This window comes from Saccopteryx leptura, chromosome 2 (genome assembly GCF_036850995.1).
Source record: "Saccopteryx leptura isolate mSacLep1 chromosome 2, mSacLep1_pri_phased_curated, whole genome shotgun sequence".
NCBI lineage: Eukaryota > Metazoa > Chordata > Mammalia > Chiroptera > Emballonuridae > Saccopteryx > Saccopteryx leptura.
The window spans coordinates 111,809,782-111,828,088 of NC_089504.1; the positions used below are offsets into that span (position 1 = coordinate 111,809,782).

Consider the following 18,307-nt stretch of genomic DNA (forward strand, 5'->3'; position numbering starts at 1 on the left):
TTATAGAGTCCTGTCAGCCTTTTATCTAATGGTTTTAACAATCATTGATCATTTTAAAATATTTATATTTCATTAGGGATCACAAAATGATGATTTTTCTAATCCTATTATTCCTTTTACATTTAGGTTTGGAATCCTATAAAAAAAAGAGTTTTCATTTATTGAGTGCTTGATTATCCTGGAGTATTGTACATACAAGAAAGCCAGGTTAAATACATGATTATTCCCCTTTATCAATTTTCAGATAAGTAAGTGCCCTAGGAACTTCCAAAGATGACCATGAATTTTTTATGTGTTTGTTTTAATCAATAGTAGTCATTTTTTTGATATTCAGAACGTCAGTATCAGTTGATCTTAAAACATGTCTTGAAAGTAAAAACTGTAAAATAAGATATATTCTGAGTGGTCTTTCATTTCTATCCCTTCTACCCTGTTTTCTATTTTCTCTATAGATAACCATTTAAAAATGGTTTCAGTTTATCCTTCCTTTGCTTCCTTCTGAAAGAAAAAAAAGTCTGTATTAATATTTCTACTCCCCCAATTTTTATTTTTACAAAAATGTAGCATTTTGTGGAATACTGATTTAGCTACTGTATGGAAAGTAGCGAACCCTTGGGTTCTTTAAGGGTTATTTTTGAGACCTGTCAACTTTTCAGTCTTATGAAATATTTTCTTTTATATTCTTAAGTGGTCTTCAGAACCAGCACCTCAAAGAACACACATATTTTAAAAAGAAAAAGACCCTTACCCACACCATTTGGCAGTATGAGCAAAATTGCATATCTAGCAGTTCCCCTTCCAGCTGTCTTTCCTAAAAGTTGCACAAACAAAATTATGAAGTGACATATGTCTTTGTTCTGTTCCTTGAAGGTTGGGATCATGTCTTGATTGTAAGGGCTTTGTTTATTGGAGAACAAAGCAATAAAGCTGATGTAGTTGGCATTAACATCAATGCTGTATGTGTGGAAGAGATGGCATTTTGACATTTTCCCGTTTTGAAATACTGTCAAGTTATTTCATCAATTTATTCATTATTTCAATAAATATTTACTTAGCACTTAACACATGGTAGTCATTGTTCCAGGTGCTTGAAAAAATGTCAGTAAATAAAACCAACAAAAATCTCTGGAGCTGCTTGACCAGGCGGTGGCGCAGTGGATGGAGCGTTGGACTGGGATGCGAGGACCCAGGTTCAAGACCCCGAGGTCGCCAGCTTGAGCATGGGCTCATCTGGTTTGAGCAAAGCTCACCAGCTTGAACCCAAGGTCGCTGGCTCGAGCAAGGGGTTACTTGGTCTGCTGAAGACCTATGGTCAAGGCACATATGAGGAAACAATCAATGAACAACTAAGGTGTCGCAACGAAAAACTAATGATTGATGCTTCTCATCTCTCTCTGTTCCTGTCTGTCCCTATCTATCCCTCTCTCTGACTCTCTCTCTCTCTGTCTCTGTATAAAAAAAAAATCTCTGGAGCTAACTTTATAGGTGTGAGGAAGAAATAAACAAGAATAACAAGAAATTAATTTATTGTTTTTATTTTTATTTTTATTTTTTATTTTTTTCATTTTTCTGAAGCTGGAAACGAAGAGACAGTCAGACAGACTCCCGCATACGCCTGACCGGGATCCACCCGGCACGCCCACCATGGGGCGACGCTCTGCCCACCAGGGGGCGATGCTCTGCCCCTCCGGGGCGTCGCCATGTTGCGACCAGAGCCACTCTAGCGCCTGGGGCAGAGGCCACAGAGCCATCCCCAGCGCCCGGGCCATCTTTGCTCCAATGGAGCCTTAGCTGCGGGAGGGGAAGAGAGAGACAGAGAGGAAAGCGCGGCGGAGGGGTGGAGAGGCAAATGGGCGCTTCCCCTGTGTGCCCTGGCCGGGAATCAAACCCGGGTCCTCCGCACACTAGGCCGACGCTCTACCGCTGAGCCAACCGGCCAGGGCCGATTTATTGTTTTTAAATGTGCAGTTTTAGGGCTTCTATAGCTTCCTTTTTTCTTTTTCCAATCTATACATGGCATTCTTAGGAATTGCAAGACCGTGGTGGGTGAAAGGGTTTGAGGACTGAAAAGGTTATGGATTTCAAGTGTAAAACTCAACAAACCACCATCTGCCCATCGTATCATGAGCCCACTGCTCCTAGCAGTGTCTCTTCTATCCCGCATTTTCCCCGCCTCTGACTAGCCCTCACCCCTCTGGCCATCACCACACTGTTGAGGTTATGGATTTTTATACTTAGTACTTGGAACCAACTATTGAATTCTGGGCCTGTGGAACAATAGCTTGTATTCCATCTATCCCACCTTATCCTCAGTCCTGTTAATGTTTTTTAGTAGAAGGTTGCTCAAGAACTGTTTTGATAGTTTACTGTAGTCACTGAAATTTAGATAATTGTCCTTAAAGGTTTCATGTTTTTGTTATGCTATGTTCTTAATTCTACATCTTTATTTCAGAAATGACCATTAAGAAGTAGATGCCCAGATGCAAAGTGATGAAACAGCCTATTTGTCATAGAGTAAAATGCAGCTGTGGCTTTTCAACCAGATTAGTAAGTGTGGCAAACATTTTTTTAATTTTATACTTATTTTATCTACTTTGAAAAACATGTAATAAAAAGGTTAGTGTACATTTTTAAAGTGTCAATTTGTATTTCTGTTTTTCTGTACCATAGATTATAGTATAAATTCTAGCATATAATTCTAGAAAATGTATGTCTGTACTGTACCTTTTAAGAATAATAAAGGTAATAAAGTCATAGCGTTAGAGGAAATACATGAAAAAGAGTCACTATAATACCGTTATTCAAACATAATTATTCTTAAAATTTTTGTGTATCTCTTTTTCCTACCAGTCTTGTTCTACACATTTAGAAGAAAGCATAATTTTGACCATAGTGTTGTAAAGTGTGTGTTTCTTGTATATATTTTTAAAATTAAATTGTTTTAGATGTTTGTCTCTGGGAGGAAAATGTTTGCTTTGGTACAGAGTTTCTTAGTGGGGTGATGAAAATGTTTTGGAATTAGATGGTGGTACAGATTACATGACTTTGAGAATATAGTGAAAACCACTGTATTTTGCATATTAAGAGGATGAATTTTACAACATGTAGATCAGTGTTTTTTGACTGCCAGTCCGTGGACCAGTGTTGGTCCGTCAGAAATTTCATGCCAGTCCACGAAAGAGTTAACACCCTGATGTTGTATGAAGATTATAGAACAAATGATCTTGGTTGAATTCGCTTATGCTCAGGGTGGTTGGCACTTATCAGCCTGTATCATTGATGAAAATACTATTGAGGTTGTTTTAGATACCTTTGGACTTGAACGCTTTTTGGAACAACCTTTTGCACCGTGCAGAGCATTTAAGAATCATGTGCAATAGACAAAAAAAACCATTTGAACAAACATGTAATATTAATGCATCATACATGTAGAGTTTGGAAATCGAGAACTAGCTTGTACTGTGTTGCACTGTTATACGTTGTAAGATAAAACTTTATTCGTTGGGTATTTCTGTTTTCAGCCAGGCAGAGTCACCGGTCCCCAAGTGTAAAAAGGTTGAAAACCACTGATGAAGACTATACCTAAAAAGTACCCTTCAGAATGTAAAACCCAATTGAGTATTGATGTTTTAGAATATTAAAACGTACCACACATCATTATGTATGTAGCAAAAATGATTTGATAGTCAGTATTTTTGTAATGAAAAAAGTAATAAATTATATAATAAATATTTTAATAAAAATAATGAAGTACTTTTATTATTAGACTTATTGTTTCTTACTTAAGCTTTGGTAATACCAAATATTATACTATTCAGTATATACTATGTTAGCATTTTGTAACTTTTTATTTTCAAGTAACTTTCTATTTTGAAGCTAACATTTCAACTTTTCTACTTGAAAATTTTTTAGGAACAAAGTTGTATCTGTTTTTCTCAGAAGAGAATTCCACAAGGTAAGAAATTATTTATATAGTAATAAAATAAATATAGTTGAATAAAGCCTTAATTGTTCTTGATTTAAAAAATTTTTTTCTTATATTTATTTCATATCTTTTTTTGATAATTACAAGATTCTCACAAATTTGTTAACAAACCTTTATTACCTCAGAATTTGCTAGCAAGACACAGGTTCATCTTACTTGAAGTTAGAATTAAAAGGGTTGATAAAAGTAGTCACCTTTGTAACTCAAATACTACTTTTCATGGTCAGAGCTCATTCTTAGTGTTGGTAGGAGTGGATTTGTCCATTTTATGAAAAAATTCTCTTCTTCCATTGGGGCCCATTCACCTGTTACCTCAGTGTACATCAAATGACTTTGCTGAGTAGAAGGTTCATAGACTCTCTCTTAGGGGCTTTAAGTAAAGGAAATTATTTGGCCATGTTTCCATCTATGGAAATTACATAATTGCTATATTTAGTTTAAAAATGTAATGCTTTTTACCAGATAATAAAAGATTGAGTAACATCTAGTATTGTAAAAAAGTGCTGAATGATCATCTTTACAGTGGATTTTGAATCATCACTGAAATTTACATGTTCATACTCTTGACTTCTGAAGAATAAAATGTTCAATTGAGTAAATAGTAAAATCTCCTTATTGGCGTGCTTACCCTATGCCTGGAACTTAAAATCAATCGCTTGGCTGACTTAAGAAGTTACTTTGGTTAAATATTCTCAGGAACTTTTTGGTATAGGTAGTGGCTATCACTACAGATTAAGTCAGTCTGTTAACTAGAAGTGCTTATATAGTTAATTATTCAGATCAATAACTCTTTCTCACTATTCACCTTTTATATTCCTATATCCTGAAGGGAACTTGCACTCTCAAACTTATCTTTTCTTCATAGTTTTGAGTCTTCCACAGACTTAGTTAATCAGGTCAGTCTTTATCCTGATAACTGAAAACAAAAGGGTTAAAAATGAAGGGACTGATGAGGAGGAAGGGAGGGCAAATCACTGATAGTTTTTATTTTCAAGTTTCTTGTGAAACTCTTTTGGGGGTTAAGGGAGAGTTTCCTGAACCTGTGTGTGCACTATCTGATCTTCCAGGGCACTGCTCAAAATTTCAGGAGAAAGCCAGACCTTTCTTTTCCTGGACCACAGTGCTTACAGCAAAAACAGAAACTTCCAAAGATCTGACTTAATGAACTTAATCTGTTACATCTTTGTCTCTTCTTTTGGCAAATAAAACTTAAGTCTTTGATGTTAATACAGTGTGTGATATAATGATGATGGAGCATAATGTGTAGTACTCTTAAGGCTCCCCTATGAGTGTTCAGTAAATATTTCTTTTTACAAATACTCTGGTTTTATAATTTTTTTAGAGTAGAAAAAAAATCAAAACAAGATTACTCACATTTATGTATCTCCCTGCTTTTCACAAAGATATTAAAAGGACAATGACATCTTTAAAAAATTATTAACTGTACACTTAAAAATGGTTAAAATGTTAAGTTTTATAATATATATTTAACACAATTTAAAAAATTATTGTTTAAATTTTGGGGCAAATGTTTATTATGAACGAGATGGTTTTGTGTAAAGCATTAGTTTTCAACCTCAAGTATAAGAGTTTTAAGTTAATGGTGTTCCTTCATTTGTGTCATATTTATCATCATTGGTTCATTAAAGGACTATTCTGTTGTTTTTTATAACGAGTCCCTATATAAATGACCTTATAATGTTTTGATATGAATCCTGTTTGTGTCTTGTAAAAGGCTTTATTATTTTATTTTTCTGTGTTTTAATGATACATTAGATTTTAATCTAATGATTATAGTCTCCACCTTCCTCTCTCCTTTTTTTCTAAGATCTGGCCATGTTGTTGGCTGAGTGTTCATCCAGTTTGTTTTGTCCTACTGTTGCATTGTATTCTAGGTTGTTTATTAAAATGAAGCTGTTAAATCTCTTAAATGTATAAGGTATAATAAAATGAGCATTTAAGAAAAGCCAATTTGTTCTTTTTTTTTTTTTTTTTAGTGAGAGAAGGACAGACAGGAAGGGAGAGAGATGAGAAGCATATCAACTCATAGTTACAGCACTTTAGTTGTTCATTGATTGCTTCTCATATGTGCCTTGACCAGGGGATGGCTCCAGCCAAGCCAGTGACCCCTTGCTCAAGCCAGTGACCCCTTGCTCAAGCCAGTGACCTTGCGCTCCAAATGAATGTGGTGAGCCCGTGCTCAAGCTGGCAACCTTGAGGTTTCGAACCTGGGTCCTCAGCGTCCCAGGTTAGTGCTCTATCCACTGCGCCACCATATGGTCATGCACAACTGAGCTATTTTTAATGTCTGAGGCTAACAGATTCAAACAAGCTATGCCTGGGGCTGATGCTCCAACCAGTTGAGCCTCTGGCTGCAGGAGCGGAAGAGGGAGAGAACGGGGAGAGGAAAGGGGAGAGAAGCAGATGGGTGCTTCTCCTGTGTGCCCTAACTGGGAAATGAACCTGGGATGTCCATACACTGGGCCAACACTCTGTCTACTGAACCAACTGGCTTGTGCTCGTTTTTTATATTAGAATTGAAGTTCAAGAAGGTGAATTAGGTGCTGTACAATATTAGAGGAAACATACACATCTGTTTAGAAGGCTAAGAGTCTGTTAGTAACAAGCAAAGGAAAGAATTGTGGGACCTAAAGAAAACATGTTTTTTTTCTGCTAGAAACAGTATTAAAATGCTTAGCGCTCATTGACAACAGAAAACAGTATGGTGATTACAGGAGGGAAAGGGGAGTGTTGTAGAACTGTACACCAGAAATCTGTTTGATTTTATTGATTAATGTCACCCCAATAAGTTTTAAAAAGTGCTTAGGTCTCAGTGTTAGCCTACAAAAGCTGAATAATTGAAAGATACTGGTAATATTATAGAATCTCTGCATTAAATATTACTTCTTAATTAATTAATCTAATGATTATAGTCTCCAATTTCTACACTGTATTATATTTGAGCATTCATCATCTTTTTTTCTGTTACTTCTTTGAAGCAGACCGTACTCTGTGCACAGTACAAATGCTTCTAAGTTTCAGATGCAGAAACAGTTCCATCCGTTTATCAGAGTATCAGCAGAAGCAACTTCTCTCAGAACCCCCTAACTGGAAATTGTCAGAGTGGGAACTTTAGAAGCTTCCCGTCTGTGGTGATGGTATGCCTCCTTATAGTGAAGAGGAAAGAGAGAGGGAGACTCCTCTGGGAGGTTGAGGTAGACCATGACATTTGGAGGATACTGACAACAGTGGTCAGATCAGGGAGGGGTTACCATTAGGTAGAAAAAGCTGAAGGTTCCTTATTGGGATCAGTTTCTTGTGTAAGAGGAGGATCTTAGGGGCACTTAGTTCCTTAGGTCTGAGGCTAGGAGGAATGTGGAACTGATTCCATAGTGGAATGGGAAAGGGTAAGAGAATTCACATCTGCTAAAAGTGAAGCCACTGTTGAGGCTTTTTGAAAGAAATAGTTATGTATATGTCAACACAAGTATTTATAAGATCTTTGGTAGGAAGCTCTTGAAGGTGATACTGATTTGGTATTGTATGCATTGTTAAATACTCCCCCTACTCTTTTTAAAAATAATTTAAAGGATTAGACGTCAGGTAACACAGTCTTTCTCTAGTTTCTCTAAGTTTTTGAGTATTTTCTATGGCATAATAATTTCATTATTCTCACTTTATGTTAACACATGGCATAAGTAAGACAGATAATATTCTCGTTTTACAAATGATGAAACCAACAGTGGAATTAACTTTAGGTTCTTTATAGAAGATATAATTACTAGGATAGTTTTAACATGAAAAAAGTTTCTAAGCAGGAAGAACCTCATTGCCTCAGAAGTTTAAAAAATACACATACAAACAAAAATAAAATCAACGGATGATGTAGGTGGTAGTTCTTAGCCTTAAGGTTTATAAACTGTTTTTTAATTAAGATTTATTAATATGGATTTTGTCTACCACTTATATCAAAAATTATTTCATAAATATTTATCATTTATAATTAAGGCCATAAATTTAGATGTCTTTTAGTTTTGAACATTCCTATATACTTTTCTTTCTCTCTTTTTTTTTTTTTTCCTTCTTTTTCAAGCAAGAGGAGTGAAGACAGAGAGACAGACTCCCACATATGCTCTGACCAGGATCCACAAAGCAACCCTTGTCTGGGGCCATGCTCCCAACTGAGCTATTTTTAGTTCCTGAGGCAGAGGCTCCACAGAGCCATCCTTAGCTCCCAGGGGTCGGGGGTCAACGAGTTCGAACCTATCAAGTCATGGCTGCAGGAGGGGGCAGGGGGAGAGAGAGAAAGAAGGGGAAGGGTATGGAGAAGCAGATGGTCATTTCTCACGTGTGCCCTGACTGGGAATCGAACCTGGGACATCCATACACCAGGCCAACACTACCACTGAGCCAACTGGCCAGGGCCCCTATATACTTTTCTTTCTTTCTTTTTTTTTTACAGAGAGAGAGAGAGAGTCAGAGAGAGAGAGAGATAGGGACAGACAGGAACGGAGAGAGATGAGAAACATCAATCACTAGTTTTTCATTGCAACACCTTAGTTGTTCATTGATTGCTTTCTCATATGTGCCTTGACCGGGGGCCTTCAGCAGACTGAGTAACTCCTTGCTCGAGCCAGCGACCTTGGCTCCAAGCTGGTGAGCGACTGCTCAAACCAGATAAGCCCGTGCTCAAGCTGGTGACCTTGGGGTCTCGAACCTGGGTCTTCCGCATCCCAGTCCGAGGCTCTATCCACTGTGCCACTGCCTGGTCAGGCCCTATATACTTTTCTTAAAGATTAGGTGTCTAATTTTGATGGCTGGGAGATTAGAATCCCTTTGTATGGAACAAACAATTTGATCTCATATATTTCAGAATTATGATAATCCTTTCCTGCCAAATTATTTATCTGTAGTGTAGCAATCAGGCAAACTATACTATAAACCTTTTATCTTAAGAGACTTGATTTGGCCCAGGTCCAGCTTTTGTGGTATAAGCATAAGATCAAGATTGGTTTTGAGTAATCCAGGGCTATTCTAGGTCATTCTACGTCTGGAGAATTCTCAGATATACTAACCTTTTGGTTTTAATACCTACTTTACATTTGAGCCTCTGGAAAGATTGTGAGATTTTACGTGTAGGTGGTAGGGTAGATCCATTGACTCACAGTTTATTGAGTAGGTTGCATTTACAGGACTTTCAAGTTTAGCAGTGGTTTTGTTGTTCAAAAGTAGGTTACAGTGGTAAAAAAGGTCTTCTGATTCTGATTTCTTATTTCATATTAAGGCTTCAGATGTTACAGTTCACATTAAGTAAATTTAAACTTTAAAAAATGTAGATAGCTTTATCATTTTATAAAAGAATACAATTCTTTCAGATAACTTTATTTTTCATGATCTACTCTGACTTACAATTCCATATGAGCTACCTTTATTTTATTTTTAGCCATTTGCATTAGATTGAAACAAACTCAGAATAGGTTGAAACTCAAGACAACTTGCTGCCACAGAACAAAAGTGCTGGTCAAGTTGAATCAGCCCCTGTAATATGTATTGAAAGGAAAACCTCTTCTTTCTCCTCCAATTTGAAGAATGAGCATTTTCCCTGCCAAGAAGGGCTGACTTTAAATGGACCAGCTGTCCATATTGGGAGCATAGGGTTGCTAAGGTGACCATGGCTGTTTGGAGAAGAATGCGGCTGAGAGGGCAAGTTCTTGATGTGTGAGCTGAGGGACGGAATGTGGTGTGATTGTGCATCATTCCTCCAGATCACATGCTCACAAAGTGCTGTGTGGGCGGCCTGTAAGAACTGCGGGTCTGAGTGCTGGAACTTGTGTGGTTGAAATAATTTCATTTCCCTATGAGTCGGAGGCTTACAGTTTGGATTGAAAATATCTACTATGTATTTATGTGTTTTTGGAAAAAAGGGGGGTGTTTTGGTGGTGGATGAAATGAGAATGAATTTATTTTGCTTGATGGACACATGCTTTCATAATATTAAAAAAATTATCTTCAGGCAAATGTTTTTTCCAACTCATCCCTTTCAGTCATATTTTTATAGTTATAGTTTCCTAAGTGAGTAATATATTCCTTGTGTTGTGCTTATTTTCATGGCACTTTGAATATCAGAATTATTTAAAAGAGTTAAGAATATGTTATCTATTTTTTAATTGAATTTATTGGGCGACACTGGTTATATAGTGTTGTCTATTTTTTAAAGAATTAGTTCTTCCCCTTTCCAAAGGAGATCTAATTGTAATGTATTAGGTACATATTTCTTCCCTGAATCATCCAAAGAGAGGCCTTTGGTCAGAAGTATGATTCAGGGAGCAAGAGGAAGGGTCATACCAATATTCTACTTATTTGAAGCACTATTTAGATTTTACCATGGGCATCATGCTAATATTTGAAATGAGATATAGACACAGGTATTGATAGACACTTAATGAACCATGAGGTTTTGGGTTTTATTTTAATTCTTGTTAAACTCCTACAGTAATTTACTGATCTTAAATGAGGGCATAAATGTATAATATATTTAGGATGTGAAGTAGTTAGAACATTGGAGGCTCTATATTACATTGCCATCATATTATTTTTTCTTAATCAGATAGCCTACTTGCTCTGATGTGATCGCTATTTAATTTATAAAAATATGGAGGGAAATTAAAAGATTAAAATAATTTTATCTTTGACTTCAGTTGGTTATTTGCCATTTTTTGTGTATACCTTGATAACTACTCATGGCGTTTTCTATTAACTAAAACCTTTATGGTTTTTTCCTGGCTGAATAGCTCAGTTGGTTAGAATGTTGTCCAAGATTGCAGGTTTGATCCCCGGTCAGGGCACATACAAGAATCCACCAGTGAATGCCTAAGTAAGTGGAACAATGAATTGATGTTTCTCTCTGTCTCTCATCAATCAACACATTAAAAAAACAAAAAATAACTTCACATTTATTCTTAAATCTCCTAGGAATTGGTTTTTGTGAAAAGTATAGGATGCAAATTTACTCTTTCTATATGGATAATTGGTTATCCCAGCACTGTTTATTAAAATAATCCTCCTTGATGTGTAAGTTCTCTATGTCATAAATCAAGTTTTTATTCATGGGGAGTTTTATTTGTGTAATCTCTCTTCTGTATCGTTGGTCTATTTGTCTGCCCCTGAACCAGTATTTGCAGAGACTCAAAGTTTTGTTTTTTGTCTTGTTCATGTGCCCTGACTAAAGTTCTAACCAGCAACTCTGGTGTCAATCTGGTGATCCCGTAGTAAGCCGGTGACCCCAGACTTGAGCTGGCAACCTATCCACTGTGCCACCAGCCAGGGTGCTAGTTTTGTTTGTTGCTTTAAGTCATAAGTAGACAGTTGGGTTCTATTAAAAAGGTTTTTGTGTAACTCAGGGGATGATCAAAATGTTTTCTCCTTAATCTGTTACTGTGGTCAGTTACATTGGTTTTAAAATAAGGTTAACTAAGCAGTTTTGGGATAACCTAATTTAGTCATGATAGATTATCATTTTTAGAAATTATTGGATTTGGTTTGCTTAAATTTTATTTAGGATTTTTACATTAGTGTTCATGAATCAGCTTGGCTTATAATTTTCTTTTCTCACAGTCGCCTGGTTAGCTTTTTAAAAAAAATTAACCATCTTACATATTTTTTAAGTGTACAGTTAAGTAGTGTTAATTATATTCATATTGTTGGGCAGCCAATTTCAAGAACTATTTTTAACATTTTTATTTATTTAAAGGTTTTATTTATTGATTTTAGAGAGAGGAGAGAGAGAGAGAGAGAGAGAGAGAGAGAGAGAAAGGCGGTAGGAGAGGAGTGGAAAGCATTCCATCGTAGTTGCTTCCTGTGTGCCTTGACTGGGCAAGCCCAGGGTTTCAAACTGGTGACCTCAGCATTTCAGGTCTATGCTTTACCCACTGCGCCACCACAGGTTAGGCTCTCCAGAACTTAAAAAAATTTTTTTTTCAGTGAGGGTGGGGGGCAGGGGTACAGACAGGGACCAACAGACAGGAAGGGAGAGATGAGAAGCATCAATTCTTCGTGTGGCACCTTAGTTGTTCATTGATTCCTTTCTCATAAGTGCCTTGATGGGGGTCTCCAGCCGAGCCAATGACCTCTTGCTCAAGCCAGCAACCTTGGGCTCAAGCTAGTGACCATGGAGTCATGTCTGTGATCCCATGCTCAAGCTGAGTGAACTCATGCTCAAGCCAGCCACCTTTGGGTTTCGACCTGAGTCCAGCATCCCAGGCTGATGCCTCTATCCACTGTGTCACTGCCTGGTCAGGCTAAAGATTATTTTAAATTTATTTATTGATTTTAGAGCAGAACGAGGGGCGTGAGAGAGAAAAAACATCAATTTGTTGTTTGACTTATTTATGCATTCATTGGTTCTTTTAAAAAAAAATTTTGTTTTCTAAGTGAGAGGAGAGGAGATAGATTCCTGCATGTGCCTGGACCAAGATCCACCCAGCAGCCCCTGCCTGGGGCCAATGCTCTGCTTATCTTGGGCCATGCTCCCAACAGAGCTGTTTCTAGCGCCTGAGGCGAAGGTTCCATGTAGCCATCATCCTCTGCGCCTTGGCTGATACACTCGAACCAGTTGCGCCATGGCTGCAGGAGGGAGAGAGAGAGAGAAAGAGAGAGAGAGAGAAGGGGGAGGGGTGGAGAAACAGACGGTCACTTCTCCTGTGTGCCCTGACCAAGAATTGAACCCAGGACATCCACACGCCAGATCTACACTCTGCCATTGAACCAACCAGCTGGGGCCCATTGGTTGATTCTCATATGTGTACTGACTTGGGATTGAATCCACAACCTTGATATCACAATGATACTCTAAAGCTACCTGGCCAGGGCTCTAAAATTTTTCATTTTGCGAAACTGATTAAACTCCTCCTCCTTGTTTCTCTTTCCTTGATAGTCTCTGGCAACCAACACTCTAGTTTCTGGTTTTATGAGTTTCATTACTCTGCATACCAGTAGTTATCTTTCTATGCCTGGTTTATTTCACTTGGCATAATGTTGTCAAAGTTTATTCACATTGTAGCATGTGTCAGAATTTTCTTTTTAAGTCTCAATAATATACCATTGTATTTGTAAACACTACATTTGTTCATCTGTCAATGGAAAGTTGTTGCTCTTGCCTTTTGGCTATTGTGAATTATGCTGCTATGAACATGGATGAACAAATATTTCTTTGAAACCCTGCTTTCAATTCTTTGGATATAGACCCAGAAGTGGTATTTCTAGATCATACGGTAATTGTTATTAATTTTTTTGAAGAACTACCATACTGTTTTCCACAGTGGCTGCACCTTTTACATTCCACCAGCAATGCGCAAGGTTCCAATTTCTCTATAGTCTCTCTAACACTTGTTTTCTGGGAGTTTGTTTGTTTATTTATTTATTTATTTTAGCTGTCCTAATGGGTATAAGGTGGTACCTCGTTTTTATGATTATTTGCATTTTCCTAATGACTAGTGATGTTGAATATCTAATCATATGTTTGTTAGCCATCTGTATATTTTCTTTGGAGAAATGTCTGTTCACATTGCCGTTTTTTTTTATTTTTTTCTTGCTGAATTGTAGTTCTTTATATATGCTGGGTATTAACCCTGTACAGATAAAAGATTTGCAAATATATTCTCCATTCCATAGGTTTTGATGCACAGAAGTTTTTCATTTTGATATAGTCCAATTTGTCTGTTTTTACTTTGACTGCCTGCTTTTGATGTCATATCCAAGAAGTCATTGTCAAATCCAATATCATGATATTTTCCCCCTGTATCATTTTCTAATAATTTTATAGTTTAAGGTCTGTGTTTAGGTTTTTAATTCATTTTGAGTTAATTTTTGTACAGGTGTAAGGTAAGGGTTTCAGGTTCATTTTTTTCCACTTGGGTATCCAATTTTCCTAGCATCATATGCTGAAAAGACACCCACATAGAGTTTGCGAACTTCATATTCATTGAAGACACTTGCTTTGAAAATGTCTCTTGGGCGTTTATGGTGTTTCCAGTGCCACCCTTCTTACTGGCCTGTCCTGGGGCATGTGTCTGATGTAGGTAGAACTGTGAATAGACTGTGCAAGACTGTGGCCCTTTTATTATGTTTCCAGTGCCACCCTTCTTACTGGCCTGTCCTGAGGCATGCGTCTGATGCAGGTAAAACAGTGAATAGACTGTGCAGGACTGTGGCCCTTTTTGGCATAACCATTGTTTCCTCTTTTCTTGGTTATTGTGGAAGCAGGACTCTTACCATAATTAGACATATAATTGACCTTCTTAATTTATTTTCCATCTTTTTCCTTCTCCACAAACTCATTTAAGAGTTGGCTTGTAGTTATAAATTCTCACAGGAGATAATTATCTCCCTTCTACCAGCACCAAGGTCAAGCAGGCAAGTTTGCTTGCTGTCGCCTCTAGATTGCCTTACTAAAGCTCATTTAGATGTACTTTGCTGGTGTAGCCTTTTGGACTTTCAGCCCCTTATTGGGGAGCCTCACAATATATAGTCTGTCCCCAGCGTTCTGTTTTTCAGAGCAGCGTTGTGAGGTAACCTTACAGTCAAGAGCCACCTTCCAGAGTTTCTCTGTACATTTATGTCAGATTAAGAAGTTTAAAAATATTTTTTAAAGACTTTATTTCCCATTTTAGATTCAGGTAGTATAGCCAGTCTGGGCATCCAACCTACCATGTTGCCTGATATGGAAATCTTTGATCCATTTCAAATAAACATACATTTTAGGTAAGGTTTACATAAGAAATATAGCACAGAATTTCAATCAGCAGCCCCCATTTAAAAAAAAAGTCTCTGGCTCCAAGTTCAGATAGTCCATTTCTTTTTATATATTTAAGCTAAAATAAAATGTTTAAGGTATAAACATATATTTAATTTCCTGATTTAACGAACTAACTTTAGGTCTGTTTTGAATTGGATAAGATGGGTTTTACTGAACTTGCTTAATATCTGTGCCAATGAAAACTGCAGTGCCTCCTTTAAGTAGGGAGCCCTTGTGTGGGTACCAATGAGATAGGGGAAAACGTAACACCCAGATATTCTAATTATGGTAAAAGAACAGTTGTACCATTCCTTTTTCATTTAATACAGATGCTTAGTAGTAAGGTGGGGGCAACATTATATGCCAAATAAATTTGTTAGTCAGAACAGCAATGTGATGGCACACTGTAAATGACTGCATTTAATATGAAACATAAAAGAAAAACTTGGTTAGGATTCTTGGCCCTAATTTTTTTCTTTTGGAAAAAGTGCTAGTGGTAGCACCTTTGTGATGCTCCCTCTCTCCTTGGGTACTGCTGCTGGGTTCTTCCTCGGATGGAGGGGCCGGTCCTGCAGTCTTCTTGAATCTCCCCAAACAGCCTTATAACTTCCTTATCTGCTGAGAGAAAGCTTTCAAAAGATTTTTCTCAAATCTGTTAATAATGATATTTTTTTCCCTTTCATTTATTAGTTGGAGAATTACTTTGGTAACCAACCTTTGACATCTTAAATGCTCAGTTTGCTGATAATTTTAAGAATTTTGTACCAGCCCCGGCCAGTGTTGCAGTGGATAGAGCGCTGCTCTGGAGTGCTGGTGTGTGTGTGTGTGGGGGGGGCAGTCACCAGCCCAGAGTTGCTGGCTCCACCCCTAATGTCACCCTTTTGAGCCAAGGTCAGGGCACATTTGAGCAGCAGTCAGTGGCACAACTAAGTAGAACAACAAGTTGGTGCATCTTTCTTTCTCTCACTTACTGCCTCTCTTTCTTTCTTTCTTTCAAAAGAAAAAAAACTTTTTGCACCAATATTTGTGAAGGACATTAGCTTATAATTTTATTATTTTATTGGGTTTTAGTATCAAGGTTATACTAGTCTCAGAATAATGACTCAGAGATGGTATTCTTTAACTGTTCTCTGGAGTATTATAAAATTTTCTTTCTTGCATGTTCAACACTATTCATCTTTGAACCCATTCTAGAACTAGAATTTCATTATGGGAGGATATTTTGATTTCTGGTTGAATTTTTTAAGATTATAAGACTATTTATATTTTTGTTTCTTCTTGAATCAGATTTAATTAGTTAATTTTTAAGGAGTTTATTTCATCTAAAATTGCTAATCTTTTGGTATGATATTCTTGTGATATTATCTTACATTTGGAATATCTAATTTTGAGCAGTTTTCAAAATATGTTCTGTTGACCTGTGTGGGTTCCTGAGAATAAGCAGTGGTTTGGGAGGTCCTGACTATTTTCATAATATAGATTTTTGGGGGGGTCTTTTTCACTGTGTTGATATTTGCAATGATTCTGCAATAGTGATAGTGGTAAAACTGCTAACACTGTAGCACAGATAAGGCAGTGGCACCAAACTGAACTACTATATTCTTCATTGTCCTGCAGTCAGAGTTTTTTTAAAGAAATTATTCAGTTTTATTTAAGAAGGTCCTCGATGAAGCAGGATTTTTTTTTTTTTTTACAGAGAGAGAGAGAGTCAGAGAGAGGGATAGATAAGGATAGACAGATAGGAATGGAGAGAGATGAGAAGCATCAGTTTTTTGTTGCGACACCATAGTTGTTCATTGATTGCTTTCTCATATGTGCCTTGACCCTGGGCCTTCAGCAGACCGAGTGACCCCTTGCGTGAGCCAGCGACCTTGGGTCCAAGCTGGTGAGCTTTGCTCAAACCAGATGAGCCCGCACTCAAGCTGCCGACCTCAGGGTCTTGAACCTGGGTCCTCCGCATCCCAGTCCGACGGTCTATCCCCTGCGCCACCGCCTGGTCAGGCCCTTTTATCCATTTTTATGTTTGGTAATTTTTATTTTTCCTTCTTCAGAATTTAGTTTGACAAATGTAAAAGCTGATAGTCATAGCTCTTTTCTGATGCAATGCTTTCTTCTCTCTCTCTCTCTCTCTCTCTCTGAGAGACAGTGAGAGAGGGACAGACAGGTACAGACAGACAGGAAGGGAGAGAGATGAGAAGCATCAACCCATAGTTGTGGCACTTGAGTTGTTTATTGCTTGCTTTCTCACATGTGCCTTGAGCAGGGGCTCCAGCCGAGCCTGTGACCCCTTGCTGAAGCCAGCAACCTTGGGGTTTTGAACCTGGGTCCTCAGCATCCCAGGCCATCACTCTATCCACTGCGCCACCACATCGTCAGGCTCATACATTATTTTCTATAGAGGGTATAGCACAATACATAATTACTGTATTGAAAATGTCAGTAACAACTATGAGTCGGTTCTGGAAAGAAACCACACTAACAATGTTAATAGAAGAGAAATTAATGAAAGGATTATTTGCAGAATTTAGTCAGATTAAAGGAAACCAGCCAGCATTGATGACTGGCTAGCTAGTAGTAACAGCAGGAGCTGTTACCACCTCAGTCTAAAAAGTATGGGGGAAGGCAGTGATTACCTGAACCAGCAAGAGGTGTAAGTTTAGGAGACGGTTGCCTGACTGGAGCCATCAGTAGAGAAACTTCAGTAGGGAATGAAGCCACAGCCACCCCGGTCTGCTGGTGCTCCATGCAAGGCAGGCTTCGAGGGCAGGGAGCACAGTGGTCCCGGGGGGTCAAATGGAAAATATCCAACATTGCAGATAATTTTTACAAACTTTTGCCATAAAACAAACACAAAAAGAAGCATAAAACCAAGTAAACAAACATAAAAACAAACTGATGTGCCTGAGCTTTAAAATGAAGAAAAGAAATAACATAGTTTTTTAGTAGTAAAGTTATAAGAACTCAGTAGGGTAGGTTTTAATGACAAATAACAGAAGTATTAGAGCTAAAATCAATCATAAAAGTTTTTATATCAGGTTAAGTGTTTTACTATGGACTCACAAGTTTATAAAAATCCCTTTATCCTTTTTATGTGTTTTACTTTTAATTTAATCTAAATTTTAAAACTTTATACAACCACTACTTTATATTTCTATTTAAAAGCTTTTTTGTTGTGTCCTTTCCTTTGTTCTTTTAAATGTAAAGTATTTAAGGTTTAGTTTGATCCTTGAAATTTACTTCAATTGAAAAAAAAAAAACCTCAAGTCATCTCATACAGTTTCCTAACCAGTAGTGGAATCTACTGAAAATTGCTACTGGGTAGGAACTCATTATTTAAAGGAAACAATTTTTGTTAAATAGATGGAAGTCTGTTTTATTCTCATAGACTTTATGGTTTGGTCCAACTTCTGTTTCAGGAGCAAATCAAGTTATTTTTTCATAAAACAGAAATATTTAAAGATGGCTGACTATTCTGACCTACTCTTGCTTACTGCTAAAGATTTTTTCTCCAAACTAAATTTCTATTGTTT

The 18,307-nt window shown here is 37.3% G+C and overlaps 1 protein-coding gene across 3 annotated transcripts in view; it reads left to right on the forward strand.

Moving 5' to 3' along the window:
- Positions 1–18,307, forward strand: part of FRS2 (fibroblast growth factor receptor substrate 2) — a 117,282-nt gene that overhangs the window by 51,759 nt on the left and 47,216 nt on the right. For all 3 annotated transcript variants that reach the window (XM_066368536.1, XM_066368538.1, XM_066368537.1), the window contains exons 2-3: positions 2,453–2,547; positions 3,913–3,955. The gene's annotated coding sequence lies outside the window, so the exon portion shown is untranslated. The remainder of the gene's footprint in view (positions 1–2,452; positions 2,548–3,912; positions 3,956–18,307) is intronic.